At 39.2% G+C, this 27,824-nt stretch overlaps 1 long non-coding RNA gene across 1 annotated transcript in view; it reads right to left on the bottom strand.

The window, feature by feature from the left end:
* LOC135364163 (uncharacterized) overlaps positions 1 to 19,541 on the bottom strand; it is a 263,059-nt gene extending 243,518 nt beyond the window's left edge. The window contains exon 1 of the long non-coding RNA XR_010410896.1: positions 19,204 to 19,541. This is a non-coding gene — a long non-coding RNA (uncharacterized LOC135364163). The remainder of the gene's footprint in view (positions 1 to 19,203) is intronic.
* Positions 19,542 to 27,824: the final 8,283 nt, after the last annotated feature.

Below are 27,824 nucleotides of genomic sequence, written 5' to 3'. Positions count from 1 at the left end.
CCTTGAAAAATGGAAATTTGGTAATGGCTACTTATGATAGCCTATTTAAGAAGGATTATTTTTAGGATAAAAATTGAAGTGAGGTTGTATATAGGCAAAATGCTATTTTAAACTACACAGTACTCCATATGATAAGGAGTACTATTCCTCGGACTGTTCTCTCTGGCCTAGCAATATTTATGCTGTACCATCTGTTCCGTTTTCACTCCCCTTTGACAGGAGTCAGTCCAAAATATCATCCTTATAAATCTTGGGACTCAATTCAATTATGTGATCATAAGAGACCTAGAGCACTAGGTCTGAGAAATGTAGGTGCATTTCTTGGGGCTTTCTAAAATCCCTGTTCCCACCATGTTGTCTAACTTATTAGAAAGCTTCCCGCATTGGAATTAAGGCCTTGGCAGAAGAACTGGAGAGCCCTACTTACAAAAGACTTCTGCAAACAGACCAATTCCGTATCTTCCCTGAAACTATAACTCAGACAAAGCAGATGTGAATTTAAAGTGAATAGGCCTTTTTCCTACAGCCGGAGGAACAAATGTAGGGGGGTTACTGACATTAAAACAACCAAAGGGGCACGTAAAGTGAAACACTGAAGTTTATCCTAGTATCAGTAAAAGAAAAAATCTAGAATTACAATGCCACTCCAACTCTACCCCATCTCCTCTCAAAAACTAGTTTGGCTGTGAGACTAACTCCTGAAAGTTGTCACTTTTTTCTAGGTGAAAGTCTGAAGGAGTTTCAGGGTTTTTTAAAGGTTATCATTTCTTTAATGTCCTACTCACAATGAACAAGCCAAAGATGATATTAAACACAGAAATATCAACCCCTTATCCACGATCTACTATATCCATTGGAAGGAGTGGGGTACATTACAGGGATGAGCAACTTTCCTAAAGTGACAATCTTTTTTGAAACTTTGCCCAATGTACCAATATCAAGGGAATTTAACTATATTGATTTATGGGGGCAATGTAAAAAGAATAAAACCAAAATAATGCACGCTTTTTAAATTAGTTAAGAAACTGGCTGAAGCACCCTTTCTTTTCTGTCACTATTGATTATTACCAGTTTTAAACTGCAAATTTGCAATGAATGCTCTATTCCTCAGAAAAACAAAACAAAAAATTACTATTGCATGACTGAGATAAACTCCCTTGGCCCTTCCCGATTTGCAAAGTTCTCTTCCTAGCTTCTCCCCATCTTCCTCCCTGGCTTGGAGCCATTGCCTGGGTAAGGGCCAGCCAGGGCTGACACCGAATGAATTCCAGGCAAATTTCATAGGCCAGCCTGACTTTTCCTCCAATACAGAGTACTAGAGTAAATGGTTATAATAACGAAAGCAGCACCGTCCACAGGCTCTGAGTGTTTAAGGTTGATGACCCTACAAAATGAAATTTCAGTGAGCTGAAGATGGAAGTAAAAGAAACTTCAAAGGGTCACGTCTAGACAACACCTTCCTGTCTCAGGGAATTGCCTGCAACCTCCACTCAGATGCAGATGAGAGAGAAGGAAAGCCTGTCAATCCTCATTGACCATAGGTAATGGTACAGGGTAATTTCTTCTGATAATGTCACCCAAAAAGGAAATCCTACAGACTAAACCGATTAAGACCTCAAGGGAAATATCATATGAACAAAATTGTTTTTTGTTTTTCACTTTTGGGGGATTGTGGGGAGGCAAAAGGGGTTATGGATGGGATTTTTAAAATTTTGACTCAAGTCTTTTTGTGTAGTCGGAAAGAAAATGGAACTAAATTTGAGAAAAATAATATTGTGGTATGTAAAACAAATATGTCTTTTACAAGTTTCCTCATTAGATATTTATGAACTCTTAAATCTTTGGTTCCCTACAATCAGAAACCATGTGCCTTTTTTAAGATAGTTATTACTTTTAAAAGAAATAAAGTTGATTTTGGTAAGATGGGTAATTTAAGTCTAATGTGTGTTTCTGAGATGAGATAGGAAGATATGACTTGTGATTGAACTGGTTTTATGTGAATATATATTTAATATGAACACATTTATAGTATACATGCATTCATCTATAAACAGAGTGACTAAATAAGCAGGAATATGGAACGCCTGGGTGGCTCAGTCGGTTAAATGCCTGCCTTCAGCTCAGGTCATGATCCCAGAATCCTGGGATCAAGTCCCACATCAGGCTTCTTGCTCAGGAGGGAGACTGCTTCTCCATCTGCCTGCTGCTTCCCCCCTGCTTGTGCGCTCTCTCTCTGATAAATAAATAAATAAAATCATTTTTTTAAAAAAGTAGGAACATTTAATTCTAGTATTTTCAAATTATGAAGTCTTATGTGAGTAGATATCTTAGCTTATTATGGTACTACATATTTTTATGTGATAATTGATTTTTTAAAAGAAGACAAAAACTTTGTTTTAAATTTTATATTCTCCTTTTGTCCAAATTTCCCTTTTAAAAATAGTTGTGACTATCATATCTGAGTCTTATTTTGCAGAAAAGTACAGTCTCCTGGGAGAACTGTAGAGGTGGCTATTTCACGGTCCTAGGATATCACATGGACAGTACCTACTGCAGTGTCAAACTGAGTGAGAAGAGAGGTCCACCAAAGCCTGTTTTCAAACAAGGCAGGATAGTGTGGGGCCCACCCTGGGAAACAGTTAGGAAAATAGACCCACTTGACTATCTACCATAGGTTGTAGCTAGCTACAGAGTCTGAAAAATGTAGATGACACTCTGGAACTGTGATGTAGTGAGAAGCATGAATCCATACCATCAGGCACATTTGCTAGCCTTTTTGATCTGGTTTTCCGCTCTTCTTTGAGTATGTTTTAGAACAGTGTGACTCAGGTATCAACATTTTAATAGACCATCAGTTATTTGTTACTAATGAAATTACACACTTAACCTCCCTAATTCAGGTTAAAAGAAGAGCTATCGCCACTGATAAAAGTCTGATTGGAAACTTCAAAGCTGTATTATTTTTAAGTTACTACTTTTCAAGTTATTATTTAAGTTATAATAATATATGTTATTAAGTAATTACTTTAAGGTTAACAAATTTTACCCACGAGAAATCTTTTAAAAATTGGCTTATTAAAAATTCCTATTTTCCTGATTATAAAAATTGATGACACATTTTGAAAAAATTTGAAAAATGGAAAAACATTTGAAGAAGAAAATAAAAATCACCAACATCTGACACATTTTATTCTATTCTTATTTTCTTTCCATATATTATTTTGCATATGGTTGAGATCATACTTTATATACATTTTTAAACTTAATTATATCGCAAAATTTTCTCACTTGAAAATCTCTTCAGAAAAATAACTTTAATAATGATATAATAGACTATTCTAGATATATACTATATCTTAATGATTTACCTATTTTTAACATCTTGCTTGTTCCAAATAGCATGCTTTTAAAAACAACAAAAAAAGTTGCACTCCTTTTACACAAATCTGCATAAATATTTAGGAATATTTCCTCAGGATACATTTCTAGACAGACAGCTGAGGCAAAGGGTATGGATTTTTTTTAAAGTCCCTCCTCCCTAATTTAAAAATAGGCTCTTTGGTCAGTAACAGTAAATAAAAAAGCAGTAGGAAAAAATACCTATAACTTTCCCCCTTGTGCAACCACATTCCTGGCACATTAGCCATATTTCCTTCTAGTCTTTTTTCTTTCATTTTAACATACTTTAAATTATTTTGTATATATACTTTTGTATCTAGCTCTTCTCATCTAATGTATCAGAAGCATTTTCAAATAGCATTAAAATCATTTACACTTATTATTAATGACTGCATTATGCTCCATTATTTGAGTGAAGCATCATTTACACATACCACCTGAGAATGTAGATTATTTACAATTTTTCCTTGTTATAACAAAGGTCATGCCAAACACCTTCGAGTAGAAACCTTAGTGAAAATTTTATATTATTTCCTTGCTTAGATTATTTAAAAAGAAATGCTACCTTATAAACAATTTTAAAGTCTTTTTGCTACATATTATTAAAAGCTGAACCAGTACTCTGAGAAACAAACTGAGGGTTCTAGAGGGGAGGGGGATAGGGGGTTGGGTTAGCCTGGTGATGGGTATTAAAGAGGGCACGTATTGAATGGAGCACTGGGTGTTATATGAAAACAATGAATCATGGAACACTACATCAAAAACTAATGATGTAATGTATGGTGATTAACATAACATAATAAAATAAAATTTAAAAAAAAGAAATTAGAAAAAAAAAAAGCTGAACCAGTTTTTTCACTCGGCAAGGGTGTAGATGACACTCACCCTCACCAGCCATTAGTATCTTTTACGATTTGCTAATCTAATTTGAGTAATGAATAATCTCATTACTCTGTTATTTATATTTTTTCAGAAACTATTGTGGTTGAAAAATCTTTTCATATGTTTCTTAGCCATTTGTAATTCCCCTTTTATAAAATAGTCAAGCTTTTTGCCCATTTATTTATGAGATTTCATATTTATCTTACTGAGTTGTATGAGCTCTTTAAGAACAAAGTTATCAATTCTTTGTCACATTTACTGCAAATTTATTTCATCCTGTTACGAAATTTATTGTTTAAATAATGCACAAGACAATTTTATTTAACATTTCATAGTTTATATATAAATAATACATAAAAATTCTCTGAAATATTTTAAATATTACTAAAATAATATTAAGCAAATTACTCATGCGCATTCTTTTCTAAGAAAGGCTAACTTCCATTTACATGATTATCAACTCTAAATTAGCAGTGTTTAAATTAATAAGGCTTTTCTGGGCACCTGGGTGGCTCAGTTGGCTAAGCTACTGCCTTCGGCTCAGGTCATGATCCTGGAGTCCCGGGATCAAGTCCCGCATCGGGCTCCCTGCTCAGCAGGGAGTCTGCTTCTCCCTCTGACCCTCCCCCCTCTCATGCTCTCTCTATCTCATTCTCGCTCTCTCAAATAAATAAATAAATCTTTAAAAAAAATTAATAAGGCTTTTCTGAAAGTAGGTTAAGTGTACTACCTATCTTTTGTCACTTTAAAGACCAGGGATGACTGTAAATAAATGATAATTTACATGTTTGTTTGTTTGTTTTTCCACATAGGAAAGCCTGTGAACGTAGAGAGATACTACCAAATCTGAACACTCCTACAGGGATTTCTTTTACAGATATTCCTTTACCTTTTCTTTTTTTTTTTTTTTTTTTTTGGAAATGTTAGATTTGGGTAATCAAATAAAATCAATTTCTGAGGGAAAAAAATAAAAACTACAATAGGAAAAAAAAAAGTTAACACTCTTTGGTTCATAACGGAACCCAGATATTATATTCTTTTAATTGAAAAATTATAGGTGCTTCATAATTGGCCTTTTGATACAAAATGACCTATTAAATTAGCAATTTGTGGTTCTTGGCATTGAGGTCCATAGGACAAACTAGGAAGGAGGATAAAAGTATTTCTATAAGGTAAGAAGAAATGTATATATAGCATCAACTTCAGGTTCTCCACAGCATCCTTAATTATGAAAGCGTAAAATAAGCAAACAAGTTTTCATATAATGATCTTTTTAAGTGGAGAAAAATCTAAACAAATTTGGCAAAGTTCTTCCTTTCATTACATTAAAAGTAGGAAATAAGTTTCACAAAAATACTATTTAATTCACTCAAGATTATAAAGAAAGTTATTTTAATCAAAAACATAGATATTAGGTCAATATAGGCATTTATCATGATTCAACAAAATTCTCAAGTAACAGATTGGTTTTCTAGCTTCACAAAAAAAAAATACTTTTTTGAATACCTGTACTGAATTGTATTATACATTTTGAAAATTATTTTGTAAATTCTAGAGAGCTAATCAAATTAAGTTATTCATTCTTCTTATTTTGATGCTTCTGGGGGGTTAGCAAATTTTGAGTAAAAAATTAAATTTAAAATCTACTTGGGAAAGGAGTTTGAATCATTCATTTTATAAGTAAAATATATTTATTTCATTTTATTAGGAACCAAGCTGGCCAATAAATAAGTTTAACCAAGCATAAGCATTAGAATGCATTAGGTAAAACCTTGCCAAAATAATCCAGATTATATTCAGAAATAAAGCAATTCCAAATTGATTTACATCCTTTTCCTGGTTAAAAAAAAATAAGATGCAAATTAAAGCTAATTCAGATATTCTCTATCAGTAATAAATTAGAGAAAGGGGAATGGTAAAAGGTCAGCACACATATAATCTAATTTCAAGATATGGGTTTCCCTAATTTCTTCATTAAAGATTGGAAAACTTCCATGTTTTTCCCTCAGAAATATGCTCATATATTAACATTTTACTGACTGAAAGCACAGCCATTTTTCTCAACAATGAAATCAACAATATGCATTTTAAGAATCTATACTTTTTCCATTGGATACAACAAAGGAAATAATCTACTTTTATTATTTAAAATGCAACCCAGTCTGCATGTGTGAGATACTGTGTGGGTTTTTTTATTTGTATGTTTAATATTTTAATTTTACAATGAATATATATATTTGTAGTTAGAAAAATAATATTAATTTTTAATTAGCCCCAAAACATTTTTTTTTCTGATGTAGCTTCATGAAAAAATAAATAAATAAAAGTTTTCTTAACACAACACTACATGTTTATATCTATTAGGGGAGAAAATGTTAGTAGTCCTAAAAATGAAGCCATGAAGTCATCATATCTACTGTTATAATTAATCAAATCAAATAGTTAACAAATGACAAATAATCTGGCTCAAAATTATACTTTTTTTAAACAATTACTATAACTAGGGATCCATGTATGGCTTTCTCTTCAAGCATATTTGAATCATCTAAGCACTTCATGATCATTGCTGTTTTTTCCTCCAAAGTAAGTCAAACATAAAACAAATCTATCCTGATTCACATACATACAAGAGCTTTGTGTCTAATGATTTGGATATCATGAAACTGCTGGAGCCATGCCTTTGACAAAACAGATGGAATGCAGCTAAGAAAATAAAAAGTAGTTTCCAACTCTGAATACACTGTTACTTTGTCTAAACATAACTCATTATTTCAAATTATAAAATGTAAAAATATATCTAGTGCTGGCATACCTTATGAAATGCAAAAGAAAACAAAATAACCTAGGCTCTTCATTGCAGTGTCTTTGTAGTTTGATTGAACACATCAATTATTTCAAAATACCTTTGTCAAGGTTTTTGGGGTTTTGTTTTTTTTCCTTGACACTGGCTTTGAACATTTTGGAGCAGATTCATTACTTATTTGTGGTCACACAGAGGAATTCATGTAAAAGTAATGCCTAAATTGTGACCCAAAATTTTAATGCCAAGATGTTGATAATGACCTATAATCTTCATTAATGAATATGTATTATATTATTTTGTTAACCAGATGTAAATATAGTTAACAAAAGATTAAAAATGTTAACTATCTTTATAATTCCACCTATATTAAATATTATATAATCTTATACAACTTAATTATAATTATTTAAGTATATTGATTATGAGGAATGAAACTGCATATTCTAATAGTTTTTAAAATATAAAGTAGTATTTTAATTTTTATTGTTACTTAAGAAAAGTTTAAATTTAAGAGCATTATTTCCTTAACTGTTTAATATGTTGCTTATCAGGAGAGAAATAAACTGTTATGATTTCTACAAAGTCTTTATTTCCTTTTATTTTTTATTTTTTGCAATTTTATTTTAATAATGACTTCAACAGTCTAAACACAAAATATCCAAAGAAATATATGACTATTCTTAAGTGGTTGTTTTAATATCATTTTTTCCAGAAAATATTATACTTCGCTAGTTCAGTAACAGATTAATCCTCAAGGCCTTAATACTGTATTTCCCTTAACTATAATAACAGTTTAACAGAGAATAAAGATGTTAGGAAAAAAAAAAAAATACTGAAGCCCCTTACTCTTTCATCTTGAATAAAGGCTCACTTCCCAAATTCTTTATCAAAAATAAAGAATAAGAATGCACTTGGAACAGAGTCGATTAAAATCTACCTTATTTACACTGTGATTCCGGTCAATTATTTTTATATACTCACAGATAATAAATTCAAGATATTACCAACCAATCTTCTAAAAAACACTATAATAATATATTTTCTACAATGTGGCTGTTTTGAACATTCTATTTCTGTTCAAAATAGAATATCTGTTTTGATATTCTATTCCAAATAGAATATCAACTCTTCATTTGGGTAATTTAAATGAAATCTTGGTTATTCCTGCTATCATTTTAATCATTCATAAATCTCTACTTAGCATTTCTCTTTGATAATTTAAGATGTTTTCTGAACAGGATTAAACATTTTCTTGTTTTCCAAGGAGAAGAGGGAAAAAAACCCATAAAATTAGAGATGTTTTACTTGAAATTTAAATTTTGCTGAGACTTTGGGCTTAGTGTTCTCTTAAAAATAAAACAAATCAGCCACATTTATCAACAGATACAATAGCAAGGCAGCCAAAATAAGTTATACTTCAGTATTAAGAGTGTTTTTTTATTTCCCCTTTCCCCCAGATGCCTAGAAATCCTTTCTAAAGACAAAATCCTGATTAAACTATAATATCCTAGGTGGATCTAACAGTAACATTGGCTGAAAGATATATAATGGCACTTTACCCATTACATTCTTATTGAACATAAAAGATATAAACCAAGTTCTTATGAACATTTTAAATGCATCAGATACAATATTTACTTGTAAATTGCTAGATTGGTAATGAAGCATTTTCTTACACTTAAAGATTTACAAGGAGAAAAAAAATGAAAGGATACTATAGCTCTAACCTAAAAAGATCAGCAGTAAACATGTTTAAAATTGCATGTACCATACATTAACAGCTTACTTTAAAACCACCAATATTCTGGAAAGTCTCTATTAGTAATTACTAATACATAGGTCTTTAGTCAATTACCTATTGCCACCATGACTACTGACCATCAGAGAGACTAAGAGGTCACCAATTGGTAAGCCTTAGATAAGCAAAGTGAAAAGAACCTGAACCAAAAAAAAAAAAAAGGTGCCAAGTCCAGGAAAGTCCTCTATCTTAATTGTGTGCTCTAGAACTCAGTCCTCATGCTAGAGAACTATAGACTTTTCCACTTAAGCCGACCATTAAAGATTTGTCAAAACCAAAGTTCAAGTCAAAAAGAGGCAAACACCTGAAGATAGACATTTCTTGTAAAGTTTCTTAAATGTATTTCCCCCACAATTAAAATAATGAGAAATGTCTAGATGAATGGAATATATAATTGTTAGAAAGCTTCAACTATCAGAGCTGAAGCATAACTCATTCTAAATTTTTGGCTGGCAAATATCAATAAAATATATTTACCCCCTGGATTTTACCATTTTCAAAAGCGCTCAAGTGGAGTTCTTAATTTCCTCTTGGTTCTATTTAGGGCAGAGGTACATGTTAAGACACATTCACAAAAATAAGAGATTACTATGCTGTACTTTAAAACACAAATGTCCATGACTTTTTTCTCTTTACAACACCAAAATTTATGAACACATCAAAATTTATTTTAATATAGACTTTATTTCTTAAAAACTAGGAGAAAGTAACCAATGAGGAGTGTTTGCGCCATGTAAATCCACAAACTGGAAAACATAAGCAAAACAAGTGAACAGTATCTCAATAGGAAGAGAAGAGGCGATACCCTAAAGCAAACTCCCAAAAGCATTTTGGAGACAGTTTATAGTCTAGCAAAAAAGAAAAACTAAATTCTTTATCAGACACTGAATTAACGACTGAGTTGCATACCCAACAGCTTAAAATTATTTTGTAAAGTAAAAAATGGTGGAGTTGCTGCCTTGATGAAAATACTGTAGGAAGTACTTTCCTAAAAATGGAAGCTTCAGATGCATCATGATAAACAAGCCAGTTGGACTATTTATTTTTCTCTGATCTAAACTACTAGATGAGCTAGTAGCCAGAAATAATTGAGAGATGTGGAAAACCTCTTTGCAAAACAGCTTCGTAAATAGCATTTTTGTGCTGAAAGTGAGATAAGTAGTAAATACTTAAAATAAAGGATTCTGAGAGTTACAACTATCAAGCCAGCAACTTCTAGTGCTTATTTGCCTTTGAGGTTTTTTTGGGTTTTTGTTTTGTTTTGTTTTTTTAAATTCTTCCTGCCCCATAGAGTATGAGGTTTTGATACTGCTGTTTGTTTTTTAAACTACACTCATCAACTCCATAGGGTCATGGCCTGTAGGAGGGAAGTAAAATTGCATCTTTTCCCCACTGTATTTCCACATTCTTCAGGATCCGACCATGAATTTATGCATTTATACAACAAATATTTATTGAGTACCTACTACAAATGAGATAAGAAGTAACAAGAAATATGTTTTAATGGACTGTTACCTTTAAAAAATCCACTAAGATTGGGCGCCTGGGTGGCTCAGTTGGTTAAGCGACTGCCTTCGGCTCGGGTCATGATCCTGGAGTCCCGGGATCGAGTCCCGCATCGGGCTCCCTGCTCGGCGGGGGGTCTGCTTCTCCCTCTGCCCTCTTCCCTCTTGTGCTCTCTGTCTCTCATTCTCTCTCTCTCAAATAAATAAATAAAATCTTTAAAAAAAATCCACTAAGATTTAAATTTAAAAAATTGCAAGAGTGTTTATAGTTAAACTATCATAACTTGGTTTTGTTTAAAAAAAAGGTAAAAAAAAAATCCTTGGCTTTGTTCTTAATTCTTTTGTTTTTTAACTATTTGCTTTATTTACTTTGAGATATTGGAGAATTTGCCCATGTCTACTTTCAGGGTTGAATTAAATTTTAAATCCTTAAATACTCAGTAGTAACCTTGAAGAAGAAAAACAAAGAAGTACTTTAAAATTTATTTTGAAGGATGTAACAAAACTCATTTGGACAGAAAAGTTTGGAAGGACTACTTTACACTGGAGAATAGGTTCATAAGTATTTTTCTATTATCATCTATTCCCAAGTATGGGAAAAATTATTTGTAAATTGTTTAATGTCTTCATCAGCAACCTGACTGTAAGCATCAAGGGATCAGGAAGGACTATGCCTGTTCTGTTCATCAGTGTGTCCCCAGTGTCTGTCAGAGTGCTTGGCACACAACGGGTACTCAATAAATATATTGATAGAATATCTGCAGGCCATTTTTACCATTCTCTTGCTGCCAGAAGACAAAGTCACTAGACTTCGTAGGGTTACCTAAGAATTGTTTATTGCTATACATTTTTTTAGAAATCTCTGATACATTATCTCATTTGATCATCACAACAACCCTATAAGTTAGTCAAAGAAGTTATTATTATCTTCATTTTCTAAATAAAAAACAGGCATAGAAAGGTCACAAGGCTAGCAAGTAGCAGAGCTGAGTCTTTTACCTGCAAGTTCAGATTTTTTTAAAAGATGACCTAATGCAGGGATCCCAAAGTAGCAATCTTCATAAGTATCTTGACACTCAGTTTTTAAAACGAAAATTAATTTGAATGTGCATAAGCAAGGTATGTCACAGGCCTACCACTCCGTATTGTATTTTATTGGGACCCCTTCCCACTTTCATGTTACTATCTGGTCACTGAAGTCATTTGCATTGAGATCCCATCAAAAAGAATAGCCACTCATTTATTCAATGATCCATCCATTTGTTCATCACAGTACAGCCAACTATTTGAAACACTGGGAATCTCAAGTCTCGTAAGATATGGTCGCTGCCCTCAAAAGTTTTCAAGCTAGTAGGAACTCAGATAAGCCCACCTAAACAACTGGGTAGCAGACAGAGGAATGGACAAAGTGCCAGCCAAGCATGAAGATCAGGTATTTAAATCAGAATGTGGGGATCAGGGGCGCCTGGGTGGCTCAGTTGTTGAGCGTCTGCCTTCGGCTCAGGTCATGATCCCAGGATGCTGGGATCGAGCCCCGCATCGAGCCCTGCATCGAGCCCCGTATCAAGCCCCGCATTGCGCCCTGTATGGAGCCCTGCATAGGGCTCCCTGCTCTGTGGGAAGCCTGCTTCTCCCTCTCCCACTCCCTCTGCTTGTATTCCATCTCTCGCTATGTCTCTCTCTGTCAAATAAGTAAATAAAATCTTTAAAAAAAAAAAGAATGTGGGGATCAGATCATGGAAGGTAATCACTGTATGGCTAGTATTAAGTCTCCATTATCTCTCTCACTTAGGTTTTCAAGTGGCATTCCAGACTGCAACTTTCAAAATTTAAATTGTGAGTATTTATTAACATTCTGTCATATAGAATGAAAACTACAGACATAGCTTCAGGTTAAGTTCAAATCATTACAGATTTGTGTTAAATTTTGGTAATGATGTTTTAGAGGAGAGCCTAAGGCTACAGTTCTACCATAGATTTAAGAATTTTTAAAATAGATCTTCAAAATACAATGAAAAGACAAATAAGAGACATGCCTTATTTCTGATCAATAAAGAAAAATATATTCAATATTAGTGGCTAGATTAAAGCCACCTCAAATGTTTTATTTAGCACTATGTATACCATTGTGTTCTAAGTACACATGATCTTATACCAAATTTAGGGAAGGTAAAAAGCCACATAACCAAAATTTACCTAAAAGGAACATATCCAGTTTTCTGTGTATTATTACCTAATACTTGCTAAGTTTCTGGATGTAGAAAAACTAAAATATATTTTTAAAACTATTTGTTAATTTGTTAAAAGGGCTCTGGCTCAACCACAACATGAAAACTATTTAGATTTCACATGTCTTGGAATTTTTACCAAAAACCTTAATTCAGTCAAAGATTGTCATGTGATAGTTTTATATTCAAGTCTTTAAACTCTTAGCTTCAAGAATCAGTATATATAGGGGTGCCTGGGTGGCTCAGTCGTTAAGCGTCTGCCTTCGGCTCAGGTCATGATCCCAGGGTCCTGGGATCGAGCCCCGCATCGGGCTCTCCGCTCGGCTCATACAGCTTCTCCCTCTCCCACTTCCCCTGCTTGTGTTCCCTCTCTCGCTGTGTCTCTGTCAAATAAATAAATAAAATCTTAAAAAAAAAAAATCAGTGTATATAAAGAGCTAAAGAATGTGCTGACTGTTCTTTGCTATACACCTTGAACCTTTCTCATTATATCATCCTGGATGCTCTTGGTTGAACCAAAAATATCTAATTCAAGATAAACCATAGGAGTAATGTAGAGGCACAGGTTACCACAGAAGATGTTTGTCATTCATTTTCTGAGTCCTGCCCCCATTTCTCCTCCCTGTGTCAGTTTCATCCTTAGGTATTTCGTTCATGGCCACAAAATGAATACATTTGCTACATGCTTCCTTGTTTATATCTACAGAAAATAAGGACACTCCAATATCCTAAGGATCAAACAAAATTCCCAAGGATCATTTTGATCAATCTTGTTTCATTCATTCAACAAATTTTATTGATCACCTATTGTATGTCAGGTACTATTCTTGGTACTGGGTATTAGCAACGAACAAAACATATTCCCTATTCTCGTGCAGCTTAAGTTCCTGAAACCATCCCTGAATCAATCACAGTGAGGACTGGTTTACCCCCATTAGTTTGGCACTTGCGGATTTAGGGTTAGGATCAATCCTAATCAAACCACATGGCTACAACACAATGTTGTAAGGAACAGATCTTGGTAAGACAATTGCAATGTTCATCACTTGACCTGGTAATATTTTGACAATGGATATTGATAATTACTGAGATCAATTAGTACACAACTCTATATGAATTGAAAATATATATATATATATAGGATTATTTTATATGGAAATAACCTATACCTTGAGGAGAATGGAAGTAATCTTCTGCAGTGGTAAAATGGGTTGCAAATCCCATCCCCAGGATGATGAGACTTCTGTTTTACCCAGCTACTACCGAGATGTTGGCCACCTAAAATAAAACATTAGCCATGCCAGTGTTTTTACCACCATAATCAATGTCAGGAACTATACTGTAAAACTTTTTTTTAAAATGTATTTTTTAGAAAGTAAAATATCATATGCTCCAGGCCAAGCCTGCACTGTTCTAGTTCCCCCTTCAGTTTCTTTCATGGCTACAGTCTTCATCCTTGACTGCAGTCCACTGCCTAAGGAGGCCTGAATGGAGGATGGCCAGATTCATTATAACTACCAGAAAAACAAACAAAAAATGCATGTCATATTCATGATGGGTGATAAGTCTTCTTGAAATAAAGGACACAAAGAAGAATATGTTGAGCTTATTAACAAATGACCTATCAGATCATGTTACCAGTTTTTAGCTCTGCCTTATCTGCATCATTAGCAGGGTGTATTTACACCAAACTCTAAGGCTGAATCACCAAAAGTAAGATGCCAGAGCTATAACATTAGGAGAATCACATTCAGCTGTGGACATCAATTAAACAAGCTAGCAACTACCCAACTTGATGAATATGGTTGCTTAAAGAAAAATCACCTCCAGTTTGGAAGGAAATGCTTGAGGAGAAGACAGCGTTTAAGTTAGGTTTTAAAGACTGAGAGAGGAGCACTGGAAGAATGATGCCTGTTTGGGAATAATCTCATTTTGTCAGACCTGGATTCATATGCTTGGCTGGAGTCAGCTAACTTTTCTTAAGATAATTCTGCCTAGCTTTGGAGAAGAACTGCTGCTGGTGAGAGATCAGAGTTTAGTCTCAGCAAATAAACTATGATACAATGGTACTCTTAAACAGAGGTATAACCTGAAGAAAAATTTCCCTCTGGAGGACAGTCATAACTAAGATTTCAAAGCTGTTTTGAGAAAAGCTCTTGAAAATCTGTGAGCAGTGATTTACCATTAAAAACTAGAAAGATTTTCAATGATAAGTTACTCTTATGACCCTTATTCCCCCCACCCCAAAAAAACCCAAAAAACAAAACTGGTGAGACTGGGGCTCAGAAAGTTAAGTGATTTGCCCAAGGTCATCATACAGCTAAAAATCAAAGGAGCTGAAAGTGAACTATAGGCTGTAAGAGCTTTCACTTCTGCTGGAGTGGAAGCAAGGGATTGAGGAAAATGGAGAGAATCAGAAATGAAATGTGCAACAATACCCAGTAGGAATCAACTGGTCACATAAACAGATCTGTGATTATGGCAAAATGAGATGCAATATCCTCAAAAGGAAAGCATAATGCAGACTTATTCCAAAAACCATGATTAAACAGAAGACAATTAAAATACAATGTCTCTTCAAGGGTAAAAGACATTCAATTAATTCAATCATATGATTGCTCCTTTCTCTCCTGATATTTTTCATCAATGTATATAAAAGAAGAAAATTATACTCTAAAAATTAATCTCTAAAAGTATTAGAGAGAGTAATTAAATTTAACTTGGCTTTAATTATTTTTTTTTTATTCTTATGTTAATCCCCATACATTACATCATTAGTTTTAGATGAAGTGTTCCATGATTCATTGTTTGTGCATAACACCCAGTGCTCCATGCAGAATGTGCCCTCCTCAATATCCACCACCAGGCTAACCCATCCTCCCACCCCCCTCCCCTCTAGAACCCTGTTTGTTTTTCAGAGTCCATCGTCTCTCATGGTTTGTCTACCCCTCCGATTTCCCCCACTTCATTCTTCCCCTCCCGCTACTTTCTTCTTCTTCTTTAACTTGGCTTTAATTCTTGTAAGTGCTAAAGAAACTTTAAATCTCCATTTTTTACTCTAAATTCCCAAAAAAAACTTTTTATAAACAAAACTTTTTAAAAAGTCTGCTAAACAGTTACTCCCCAATTTGTGTGAAAAAATAAACCCAGCCTTGTAGTTTTAAGATAATTAATTCTCAAAGCTAGCAAATATATGTTGGAAAAATAGCAAATTGACTTAAATGATAGTCTTTATAGAGTTCTCCTTTCTTTTCCCAATCACCTATAAAAGTTTACAGAGATGAAAATATAAAATTATTTTGTCGGAGAGGGAAGTGGTAAGAGGAAAAGAACTACTTTAGATTTTAGAATTAAACAAACTAAAAAATATTTCTAGCTCAAAACAGTGTCCCACCACTATTCTTTCAGCAGATTCTACAACAGACCCAAGAAATAATTGTGATGCAAGACTCAAAATAATTGAGCAGATGTTTCAGGAACAAGAAGCTAATACTGTCCCCTTCCTATACCTGAAAATGTACAGAATATATAAGTTATCTCAGAAGCCATACAGCCTTCTGGGGATAGTTCACTTTTGTTCATTTCATTCCACACAAATATGTTTAAAATTTTTTAAACATATACAAAGTGTTGTGATGAGATCATCTACTTTACCAATTCAGAGCCCAAGGAGTAGATAGAGATCATTATAGAATTGCAGGGATGAGGCTAGTTGTATTTTTGTCAGTCTCCTTAATGGATTGAAAATTTTCTGAGAGCAAGGACCACCCATGTCTTACTCTTCTTTATACCCCCAGCACTGGTACTTTGTCAGTGTTTGATAAATTGAATGCACAAAGATGCATACAGTGTACTTTCAATAATTATTAATATTCATCTTGAGATCATCTCCCTTTTATACTGATGTAACTGCAAAAAAATTTTAAGAAAATACATCTAGTTAATTATTCTTCTAATCCCAGGTTTTATATGAGTACAACTATGAACTAAATATGTGTAGGAACAGGCATCAGACCTTAAAGAAGCACATAGAAAATTGGTGGTGCAACACTCCAAATTGACTAAATCAGGTTTGTTATTTTATCCAATAAATAGTATAAGCAGATTAACTGGAACCAGACATGTGAAGATTCATAAGGTTTTTTTTTTTTTTGTAACATCAGTTATTAAAAACAAAATTTATAGGTTACATTTCAGCACATCTAACTTAATAGTTTAAGGAAAATATAGATCTTGATAAATAATTTTCTAGAAGTGTATGTAGGCAGAAATGTTATGAGAATGGTTCCCTTTTCTGCAACCAGATTTATCTCACAGTAACAAAGTACTGAATTCCAAGTCTTACATAAATAATGCCAATTACCTATATCACCACAGATATATTTTATATACAAATTAAATACCCCAAAACAAAGATTTGTTTTCCTATAGAAACAACTAGAAAGAGACTATACACCTCTAAGCAGTTACTTTTAATCATAGCCTCTGCAATAAAAGCAGTCTGTCCAGGTAACAACTGAAAGAATGTGCAACCTGTTTTGGGCAGATTTCAATCAAAGGAAACTTCTTTGTCAATTGAAGAATACTGATTTCCCAGAATGAATGTCAGAAGCTTATTAACCCAAATGCCAAGCCATATATTTCTGGGCTTATAACTAAAATATCATGTGAAACTATTTTTAAGGCTTTACACCAGGATATACACTTTGGATATAAACAAAATAGGTAATGTTACATTAATGTTCTAGGTAATGTTCTAAAATGTTACATTTTAGAAAAGATTTTGAAAACATGCAGCCAGATTCACTTTTTCAAGCCAATTCCCGTCTTGTAGTGGTGCCATTATTAGCTATATATGCTTAGCCACCAAATTTGATACTTGAATATTTTTTGAATTGTCACAAATAGCTCTACTTTTAAGGAGTTCAGAAGTGGGTAACATTGCCTGTTAGCTTTTGAAAACACTGTGTAAAACCTGTATGAGTGGCCACAGGATAAAAAGAAAAAAAATACCATTTTAGTTAGGCTCAATGATTAAGTTTATCTGCATGCGTTACACTTAATATATATTTGATACAGTTACATTACAATGTTATTCTACTTTATTATTTAAACCAGTTTATACTCTTGGGAATAGTGTCAAGAACACAAATTCCTAGATTTAATATATGTAGTGAAACATATACAAATACATAAATCATCAAAACTATACATTAACTCTCAATAGCCACTGTGTTCAAATGTGTGTGTGTGTGTGTGTGTGTGTGTGGCAGTTGTTTATTTGGGTGATTATTTGATTTTAATTTAATAGTTTTGTTTCCAAATACTTTTATTTTTAACATCTTTACTATTTTAATATTGTTCTTCCTATCCAACATTTAGCTAAACTGCTGTTGACCTGCATAAATGTGTTTCTGATGTCTGTCAGCAAGTATAAAAGCATAATTTCATTAAAGTGTATTATATATGCTCAGGACTGAGAGAACATTATAAAATGAAGAAGTTTGGCTAAAGTTCAACAGGGCATCAAATAGCACTGGCAAGAATTTTCTTAAACAGATGGTGTAAAATCTTGCTAACACAATAGTGTGTGCTTAACATAGGAACAATATCAGAAACAGATGTGCCGCAAATGACCAAAGTACCAAACAGAAACAATAAACATGGATATATATTAAAAACGATGCCCTTGCCAACTGAAAAAAAAAAAAAAAGAAGAAAAAGAAAAGAGAAAGAAAAACACTGAACAAATGCATTTCCTTGTCAAATAAGAAATGCTACCGATATTTTTCCACACCAAGGTTGGCACACACATATTTTTCGCTTTGGCTTCCCCTTATGCGTTGATATTTTATCTCTGTCAGGGTGGCCAAAATTAAGAACATAATTTTATTAGACACATTTAAAAAACTAATCATGTTGAAAGAAAATAAGAGAAATTTCGCAGATCTGTGGGCTCCGAGCCATCATTTGAAACTGAAAATATTCTCATCAGTCGAGAAATCTCTTTCTCTCTCCCCCTTCCACACACACACACACACACACACACACACACACACCCCTTTTAGAAGCGTGTATACAAGTGCCTGGTCAGTTCAAATTATTTGCCCAAGCGTTACACAACAGTATTAAAAGTACTAAGGGCCAAGCGACCACGACTGGCACAGAAACTAAAGCCAAGTAGAAGAAACTCGAATCCCTGCAGAGGCCCTCCGAGGCTGTAAGCGTTTCCCCGCGGGGCTCAGGTCGGGCCTAGCGCCCCTAGGCCCTGGCTCCCCAGGGCCCGGCCTGCCTGAGTACACGCCGCTCCTGGAGGACGACTCGTCCACCAGGCGACCCGGAATCCGCAGCAGGTCTCAGACCCGCGTGTCTCCCGCGCCAGCTTCACTCCCCCGACTGGGCACCCTCAGCCTGTCCACCTGACTGAACAGCTCAGACACACCTTGTTCTGGCCTAGTCAGGCCTTGCCCCATTACTTCCCTTGTTGTTGGCTTGGGTTTTGGTTTTACCTTTTCATTGATCAGCTTTCTGTGGGCTACTGGGATGAACACTCCGGGGCTTCTCAAGAGTCGAGCGAGAGCTACCTACCTATTCACGGGCAGATGCGGCTGAGGGGAAGGAGGGCTTGGGCCTTGGGTCCCCTCCAGACGCTGACTTTCTCAGGAAAGAAAAGTCCTAACATCCTCTGGAAGCTAGATGAGACGAATGTTTCGCTTTTGAAACCTAAGCCTCCGCCCCCGGGTCGCCCACGGAGAAGGGCGCGAGGAGGCCAGTGGGCAAACCCACCAGGACGAGGAGCCTGCCTCAGAGCCCGGCCTGGGGTAGACATTCTGGCGCTCGGAGCCGCGGCCACCCTCCTCCCCGAGTTCGGGTTAGTGAGGTGGCGGGTCACGCAGGGTCCCCGCCCGCCTTTCCGACCAGAGCACGTTTCTGGGCGTTTGCCCTTCGCAGCGCGCGGCGCGCACACGCCTCGGCGCCTCCCGGAGTGCACCGCGCGGCGGGGACGTTCCCGGCTTGTCCCCGGCTGCAGCCTGGCTGGCACTGCGACCCAGAGGGCTGAAGGGCAGAGTCCTGAACGCCGTCAGGACCTGCGTGGGGAGGTCGCCTCCGAAGCCCGCCGCCGGCGGGGAAGGGCCTCACACCCACAGGAGACAGCCTGCAGGCCTCCGCCTCGGGCTGGGGGTTACCAAGGAAATACAACAATATTTAGGACCAGCAGGCGATGAGAACGTGTTTCCCCAGCACGCGATCTACCCCCATCCTCCTTCAACTTCTCAGCCCTCTAGTCCGTTTTCCCCGCGGGCTCCACACGTGCGTCCGAGCCTTACATAACTGACCACGAGCGGAGGTCAGGTCCCTCCAGCCGCGCCCCCCCCACCCCCCCACTCCCGCTCCTAAGAGAATTCCAGCTTCCAGGACTCCAGGAGAAAGGGAGGAGCCACACATCCAACCAGCCAGGAGAGGGGGCTTCACTTTATACTCTGCATGGTTCACACAATATCCTTTGTATAAAACTCAGTGGTTAAGACCTTGGAATAGGTTTACATCCGTACCGTCCTTAATTTGCCCAACAACCTGGCCCTCTGTATGAGCTTTAGGTTCCCCATCTGTGAACTGGGCATAGGAATATATACCTCATAGATAATTGTGAGGAATATACGTTACAACATATTTGAAATCTGGGCGATGTGAAACAATAAATGGTATTTCTTATTATAAAAGGGTAGTACTTGCATGCACATATTCATCTCTAAAAATGCAAAGTCTTTTTAGGAAAAAAGCTGCAAGGGGAGCAGTGTAAATAATCAGATATTATGACTTTGTTTACTAACTGCTTCTTTCCCCCACCCCGACCTTTAAAAGATTTACGTGGGCTGATGCAGATATTTTTTTAATACTGGAGGTTTTTCCTACAATATCTGTAAAATTAATTATTGAGCCAGGGCAGAAGTATTCTGAAAGGAGGAGGAGGAGGAAACCTTGAAAAGAGACCATGTGTATTAAAAGCCTCCAAGAAACTGCTGCCCATTGTGTCCAGTGACTTTGAAACTCAATAATAAAGGCAAACTATAAAGCGCTGAGGCAGATAAAGGCATTATTCCTGAAAGATGGTGCAACATGAAGGCAGCCTTTTAAAAAATGCCCCTCTGAGTCCCTCCAGAGGAAGGGGTGGCACTCAAAGGAAATTGTCGGGATTACACTCTTTTGAAATGATTTTTGACACATTGGTATGCCTATGTCGCAGCTGTGACTCAGTTTGCAAACTGTTGTGGTATGTCTGGCAAGAGACTCAAGTGTTCCCTTTCTCGCTGTCTCTCTCTCTCTCTCTGTATCAAATAAATAAATCTTTAAAAAAAAAGTCTTCAAGATAAAGTCCTAGCGTTTTCCTCCCTTAGTGTCCAGGTAAATTCAAGACCAAGGGGGCTGGTGCAACCATCTCAGGTCGAGAGACCTCTTCCAGCCCTTTTCCAGGACTCTGGGCTAGTTTCTGAGTCCTGGGGCTACTGTTCCTGCTCAGGACCTGTTCCTGCTTGAAACAGGCTGGGTCTGGGGAGAGACTAGGCCAAGCCACCCAGGCACCCAAGACACATGGTTATGATCGCACAGAGACTGGATCAGTCCTGTTTAAGACTCCATCTACAGCCCACATGTCTTCTCCATGTTCTTCTGCCTTGTTGCTGACTGAAAACAGGTATGCATCTCCTTTCCAGGCCAGGGAAGTCTGAGAGAACCAGTATCTGGCTCCGCATGACCTCAGCTCCCATCCTGACTGTCCACCCAGGCCCCCTTCTGATTCTGGGGCAAGCCCAAACTTATGCTGACTTATGTCGGGACAACACGCACAGCATTCCCATGTGTGCAATCAAAATGGGGCCATGGAAGCTTACCCGGCCACTTTCACAATATTCAGAACTTTGCACAAACTGACAGGAGTCAGGGTGTCATGGAGACTTCTGAGGTTCAACACGTTCCTACTCTGACTCCCAATAGCCTCCTCTATAACTGAGGTTCAGACCTGGATGGTCTCTTAGGCACCCAGAGTAGGTTTCCAATTTAATTGAAACATTAAGGTCTGAAGGACCCTCATGAAGGGTCAAAATGAACCATTGTGCCAGAAGATCCAATGGAGGCTGCAAGTCCCTCGCCCTAAAAGAAAAGCGAAGACCAGGAATTCCTTTAATTTAAATTGGCAGGATCTCCATGCCCTTCCTTGCCTCACTCTTCTATGTGACTAAAAAATTTGAGTTCTGGACAAGAAAGTGCCAATGTGAAGAAGTAGCAAGCTCGAACCAAAAATACACAGAAAGGCTTGAAACCCTCTGTACCTGCCAGCACATACTGTCTTTCATTCAAAAAGCCATCCTTTATTGCCCAGTGCCAGGCACTGAGCTAGGTTCCAGAGTCAGGAACAGCACAAGGTTCCTGCCTCCAGGGTCCTCGCAGCCTGCGGGAAGATCTGGTGGGGTCAACTTTATTCACCCATTTGTGTCTGGGAAAACTATTTCCGAAGACTTCTCTGAAGTGGCAAGAGAGGGTGTGAGAGGGTGCTGCGAGATGACCTGTGAACAGCCAGGGCTGGGCACCACGGCCTCTGCCAGACTCCATGCAGTGACCCGAACTTTGGTCCAAGCCAAAGGAAAGTTCCAGAAGTGAGCGTGGGCCTTTGCAGCACAGGAGATACAGAGAGCGGTGTTCACTTGTTTAATCCAGGCTTTGATCCACTCGCTGATGATTAGTCATTGGATTCTGTAATTTGCAAGAAGAGAGAGATTTTACCGCCAAGTTAAAGGCTCCGTTGGCTCCCTTTCCCCCTTTGTGGCTGGTTTGAGGCTCCAAATCCTTCTATGCTATGTAACCTCATTGAGGTAGGAAGGGGGCGCTCTTTCCCACGGGATACCAGATGCTTTGCATCTGGGGAAAGCCTGAAGCTCCGCTGGATGCCGGTGCCAGCAAGAGGCCTGTAGCTGGACTACCTGTGCTGGAGCTGCAACCCAGATCAACTGAACTATATAAAGACCCATCTTGAGATGGGTAAATGAATCCATTAATTGAAGGTGTCTGTTTTTTAACTGACCGCAAATAGGGCAACACTGGGGAATGGTTAAAAGGCGGCCTTGAGTCTGGCCTCTGGGCTTGCATTCCAACCCACTTTGGTGATATGGCCTCAGGCAAGTTACTGAAGTAGGGTTTTACACCTCAGCGCCGGTGGGGCATTTGACAGGTAATAAGCAACAACTATGATTACTGCCACTTTCACAATATTCAGAAGTTTGCACAAACTGACAGGAGTCAGGGTGCCAAGCATTTAAATGTGCCAGATTAACCCGCAATTGTTAAACAAGTGACAAAAGAGGAGGAAGATTTTTCACTGTGCCTCCATGGGACAAATTGCCATAATAGAGTGGCTCCCAGTTGCCAGCTCTTCTCCAGAGTCTCTGCAGCTCTGGGAGGCTTATCTGGCATTGGCAACCGGATCTGTTGAACGCCCAGAAATAGCCGACTGGAAGCCAGGTCGGTGCTGAGGAAGAGCACTGGCCTGTCCCCTTCACCTGGGGAATGAGAGCTTTGTTGACACCTCTGCATCTAGACCTCTCAGCGCAGCACAGAAGGGCGCAGGCAGAGCCTACGATTGAGAATCTACTGCGCATCGGTGAACACATTTCAACATCATCAGTGCTGTCATCTCCATTTTCTGGATGAGAAAACCGAGGTGTTAAGTTGTTAAATTGCTCTGAAATCCATTACAGGTTTGACTAATTTCAAAATCTCATACTCGTACTCTAATAACAAGTTGCCTAGCTTCTTAAACCTTGAGTTCCCATGAAGGCAGACAGGCAGTCAGGCTTGTAGGTAAGAAGGAAAGGAGGGAGGGAGAGGGGAAGGAGAGGAAGGAAAGGAGGAAAATATTGCCAAAGTTACAAGAACCAGTCTCCTGAAGCAGAAACCATATAAAAAGTTTAACTTTTTAAAAAATATCATGTTTCAAGATTATTCCGAAGATTTCCCCCCCTCCTTTTTTTTTAAAGCATCATTTTACAGGATACATCGATGGGTAAAGAAACGACGGGATGTGTTAGTGTTGCCGGGAAGATGTTGTTGCCGAGATTGTGGGCTGGAAGACCCGAGTTTGCATGGGACACACTCACACCGGCTAAAAACGAGGGCTGTGTGTTCCCTTATCAAAACCGGATTGAAGCCTGAGAATAGGAGGCTCACACAACTCCCCACCACCACCACCCCTCCCCACTCCACCCGACAAACACTCTCAGGCGCCCATGTTTCTACACTCAGATCAACTTTGCCTTTTTTGCCTCCCTGTCCGGGTTTTAGTGCGCCTCTCGGGGATCCCTGGGGAAGAGGAGGTGGAGGAGGGGAAGTCTGTGGGGCTAGGGTTCCCGTCCTCCTTCTAGATTAGTGAGCTCCATTCTAGATCCACCCTGTGAGCCTAGTAGGATGTGTAGGAAAACCCAGGGCGGGGGAATTAGGGGTTAGAGAACTGTTGGGTTTTGAGTTGTTCTCCCCCCCCCCACCTCCTAGTTCGATTTTTACAGAGTTGTGTGGGCCGAGGTCTGTAGAAACAGGTTAGAATCAGGTTTCCCCTGGTCCTGCCGCTTTGCTTATTCTGAACGATAAAATGCATATAAAATTAGCAGCTGTAAACCACAAGTGTGCTTAAGGCGAAGATTGTGGGCTTGGAATGTCACAATGGGTAAATAATGTAGTGGACTTTCGCGCTTTGCGCAGTAGCATTTAGTCTGGAGCGTCCGCAGACTGCGTCTTGACTAATTTCGGGCTCCCTAGGGCTCCTAATTCTATCACTCGTATTACCCGTCCTATCAGGCGAGAAACGCTGTCCCTCTCTCCTTCCGCAGAGGACTGGGCAAGTTTACTCGCGTTCTTGGGGGACAAGCGCACCCGCTGAAAAGAGATACGGACTCCACATGTACAGCCCTCTGGGGCCCGGAACGTGGTTTTCGGTTGTTGGGTCTCTAGAACCGCTGGAGACCGCGGGCCCCAACAGGCGCGCACGACTCCAGCTAGCGCAACAGACGCCCGGCCGGCCCGGCGGCTTAGCCCAGGCGCTGCCTGCGCGCCAGTGCGTTCCCGGCTGTGCCACGCGGAGCCGGGTAGCCTCGCCCGGAAGTTTAGTGAGCCTAGGCAGTTGGGCAGAGACTAGGAGGTCCCAGACGGAGGCCCTTGCCACCTTTGGGCGTCCTCCACTGCCCCTTCTTTTCCCTCAGAAACTGAGAAGGAGCCTGGGACCGGTAAGTCCCAAGGTGAGCTCGTTTCCCGCTGCGCGATCTCTGTGGGGTGACGCGGGTCTGAGCTGCGCAAGTTGGTGGTAGAAAGTCTCTCGAAGCTATCTCCTTCAGTCTCTTTCCAAATTAGTATTAATAATGATTAGACGGGGTGGGCAAAAATCAAAGGACACACTCCTACCCCTGAACCAAGTGTGACTTTCGCAGCTTCAGGGCGAGTTTTTACCTTCATGGGTAAAGAAGTCGCCACAAGAATCAGCCAGAAGCAGCGCTTTCTTACCGGCGCGGAGGTCTCCCCTGCCTCACGCTGCGACAGGGCTCCGGGGGGGCCCCCAGCGCGGGGTCCCTGGACGGGGGAAAGCGTAGAGGTGCCATGGCCGGCACTGGCCCTGCGCCTGAGGCTCGGGAGTCTTGGGCGCGTCCGGTTTAGCCGCGTTTTCGCCCAGGCCCCAGCTGTCCTCGCCCTGGTCCCCACAAGGTCTGACCCGAGCGGGTCCTCGAAGGCTGGTGGAAGGGCCGGGAGTCAGGGCGCGCGCGGATTCAGGAAGCGAGATTCCGGAGGTTGCTTGATTAACGCGGAAACTTCAGGTTAAGTTCCCTCAAACATGTGGTTACTCACCGCGAGGAGCTCAGAGGCAAAGGGTTCAATAGTCAAGTTGGTGGGGACTTTCCCTACTTAAAGTAATAATTTGCTAATTCGAATCTATTGCTTTTAAATATCGAGTTCCAGAGACCTTTGTCAATGAAGTCTTAATTTCATCCTACTGATGAAGGATGTTTATAAACGGCTCCTGTGGAGGAAGCCGAGTGTGAAAATATCAGTTTTATGCCTTTTGATAAGAATTACCGAGGTGGAAGGCTTATTAGGCGATTACAAATTTCGCAGCTGCTCGCAGCCCAATTAGGCAGCTCTTCGCGGTGAGTGGAAACTGTAGGGGTCAGAGCGGGTTGGTGTTCCCGCTCTCCATCCCTGGACCTTCAATCAAGGCCTGGCCCCAGGGGACCCAGACCCCTTCCCTGACCCCCTCCGGCTTTCGGGAGACACACCCAGCGCCTCCCAATTTGCCAGGGCGTCCTCCCAAGTCTCTCTGGGTTTCTTCCTCGGGCCTTGCAAAGAGCCTTTGCAGTCCAGGGGTGTTGGTTAGTCCCCTGGGTGGGCTTATGGTCTCTTGATTTTCATTTAAGGAGAGATGGCCATCTAGAAATTTCAAGTTAGTAGGTAAGAATCGACCCAGCGCGGCTGATTCCTCTCCCACCTGCAGAAACACAAGATGATGTTTTTTGGTATGTCCTCCTTCGACCAAAATTGGTTTCAATTGGAGTTTGGGCTAAAAACTCTTATTAGAAAGACAAAAAGAGCCCTGATTTTTAGCACAGGAACCCAACTCTGCGAAATAGCGGGCGAACTTTTCCTTTGCCCTAGCGGGGGAGGAGCGTGAGTAAGAGGTGTGACGCGAGCTCCAAGAAGCCGGGCCACGTTCAGGTGTTCACCCCTAACAAAGGGTCAGGAGGTCCTTGGGCCCAGCACCAACAGGACGCTCAGCCCCAACATTCACAGCAAATACCTGCACACCCCCCTCCTCCCACCTCCGCACACGACCGCAGCCAAAGGCTTACAACGCCGAGGACACAGAAAGAGACTCACCGGCCGGGAGGCCTACAGAGCAAGGCTGTGTGCGCACAATCACACCCCGGGAAAAGGTCCGCGTCCGGCAGTGCGTCAGCAGTAAAGCGAACGCCAGACCAGTCTTCTAGGTCTTCTGAGGTCTGACGACCATTCTTCTTCCCCATGCCCAGAAGCCAGTAAAAATGATCATTTCCTTCACTGATGCAGAGATAGGGGCTCTTAGATTAAGATTAGTATTTTGAAAACCTGATTGAGAGCCGAGCCGACTGATTAGGCGAGGGTGGGTGGAAAGACCGCATAAACGCCCGAGCCCCCGCCCTACTTCCCCAAACAGCTCCCGCGCTCTCCGGATCTCCAAATGACCCGAGCGATTAATTCTCCCGGAGAGTAGCCAAGCAGGACCCCCAGATTCATTTTGCAGACCCTAATGAATAGGAACTAAATCTCTGAACTGGACCTTTATTTTTTTTTTTAATTCCACTTTCAATCCTGCTCTCTATGAACACCCCGATAGAGCCAATGTTCTGACGACTCTCTTTCCATTCGGAAAAGACATCTCGAGACCGATGCTATTTCATGGAAAATGCATTATGTGGATTTTCCCCCCAATACTAATTTTTGCACTTGATGAAAACCACAAGACTTTCTGTTCTCCACGCACAGGTTAGCTTTTTTAGGAGAATTAGGTCCGCCCCAAGCCTTCAGTTCTGTAAGAGGGCACAGATCCCAGCGTCCTCTACCCCCCACTTCATAAATTTAAGCGAGATCTCCCAGAAAGGACCAGAAGGGGGATGGCTAATATTAACCTGTGCGCAGCTGCGCGAAAAGGAAAACAATGGCATTAGGAAAATGCTCTGGGGACCCTCGTGTTTATGGGAGAAAAATGTACTTGAGGGAAAACTAAATTTGCAGTCGTTGCTCGGTCCCAGACTGTTATACAGGCTCACTTCATTACAGGAAGGCTACCTATCTCTGCCCATTGCCCCTCCTCTAGTCTGCTGTTGACTTGTCTGGGCGAGAGCCCTTCGATCTTACTCTTCTAGACAAACAAGGCAAGGAGATACGAATATAGAAGATTATATATAGATAGATATGTAGATACATATATCCGTTTAATTGGAACATCACATGATTTTACTAAAGGCCTTTAGGAAACAGACTCCCAGGTATTCTTAAATTGTTTTGCTTTGTTTCGTTTCTTAAAAAAGGGAAAATTGGAAATAAAAATATTGTTAGTCTCTTACTAAATTCCCCTTTACACACTAAATAATGAAGTAAAATTTGCACCATAAAGAAGCTATTTAAACAAACATACCCTCCAA

Source organism: Mirounga angustirostris, unplaced genomic scaffold (assembly GCF_029215605.1).
Source record: "Mirounga angustirostris isolate CCGP_5_RB_7025 unplaced genomic scaffold, mMirAng1.0.hap1 SCAF_4, whole genome shotgun sequence".
Lineage (NCBI taxonomy): Eukaryota > Metazoa > Chordata > Mammalia > Carnivora > Phocidae > Mirounga > Mirounga angustirostris.
Note: the sequence above shows the minus strand (reverse complement) of the source record. Positions and strands in the feature narration are given on the sequence as shown.